The sequence below is a fragment of the Octodon degus genome, unplaced genomic scaffold (genome assembly GCF_000260255.1).
Source record: "Octodon degus isolate 3935 unplaced genomic scaffold, OctDeg1.0 scaffold00001, whole genome shotgun sequence".
NCBI classification, from domain to species: Eukaryota; Metazoa; Chordata; class Mammalia; order Rodentia; family Octodontidae; genus Octodon; species Octodon degus.
The window spans coordinates 228498-229700 of NW_004524577.1; the positions used below are offsets into that span (position 1 = coordinate 228498).

The following is a 1203-nucleotide window of genomic DNA, read 5'->3' on the forward strand; positions in this document are numbered from 1 at the left end:
TTTTTCAAATCAAATTGCTAGGACAATTTCAATAATTAACACACTGCATACATTCTTCTTAGTAGTTAATTGCTGTACAAGATGCAGACTTGAGATCCTATTTACAAACACCATTAGAACAAATCATTCTATTCATTAAGAGAATGTAACTATACCCATATGGGTTTTTTTTTTTTGACTCTATGTACTGTCTTTAAAAAAATGTGAGGTCTTGAATGCTTATGGTTTTGTGGAGATAATTATTTGTATTATTAGGAAATAACCTTCTTTGATGTGACTCTCAACTTTAAAAGCCCAACTGCTCAGCTGCCCATGACATTTTAATCAAGACACACTGACCTGAATGCAAGTTTCCAAGGAGAGAAGGAAATAACCCTGCTTTAGCTTTATAAAACATAGCCTGGCAGGCTGGGGAGATAGCTCAGTGGAATAAGTGCTTGCCTAGCAAGCACAAGGTCCTGAGTTTAATCCCTGGTGCCACCAAAAAAATAAAAATAAAACATAGCCTGTAGACCTAGGGAAAATGTCACAAACCATGCCCATCCCTTCTCAGAATTTATCCAGCCTCAATCATTATCTACAAACAATAAGTAATTTCCACACTAAGGGAAATGCACAGTTTCAGCAATGTGATATCTATCCTGTGTACGATGGTCTTGTGATTTTTACAATCAAGGAGAAAGGTAAATTGTTTGGTTAGAATTCAAATAAAATCTGCCCAAAGGATACTTGCTACAGCTGCATGTCATTAAGTATATCTCAGTGGGAACAAAGAACTTTAATCTTGCAAAACATAGTCTTCAAAAATGGGGCATTGTGGCACACGCCTGTAATCCCAGCACTTGGGAGGCTGAGGCAGCAGGATTGTTGAGAGTTCAAGACCAGCCTGGGCTATAAAGTGAGCTCAAGGCCAGTCTGAGCTGAATAGCGAGACCCTGTCTCAAAAAGACAAACAAGCAACCTAACCTACATAGTGTTCAGTAAGACTTTTTGTTTTCTCAGTGTGCTCAGTAACACAGTCACTACTTCCCTCAGGAGACACAACAACAGTAGGGAAGACAAAGCTAAAATTGTATGAGAATTTGAGGCATGAAACACTAGATCTCTTGGGGCTGGTGAGATGGCTCAGTGGTCTAAAGCACCTACTGAGAACAAAGCACAGGGACCACGGTTCAATCCCCCAGCACCACATGCCAGCCAGCC

The 1203-nt window shown here is 39.9% G+C and overlaps 1 protein-coding gene across 12 annotated transcripts in view; it reads right to left on the bottom strand.

Moving 5' to 3' along the window:
• Positions 1 to 1203, bottom strand: part of Dcun1d3 (defective in cullin neddylation 1 domain containing 3) — a 36002-nt gene that overhangs the window by 20965 nt on the left and 13834 nt on the right. The gene's annotated exons all lie outside the window — the stretch shown is intronic.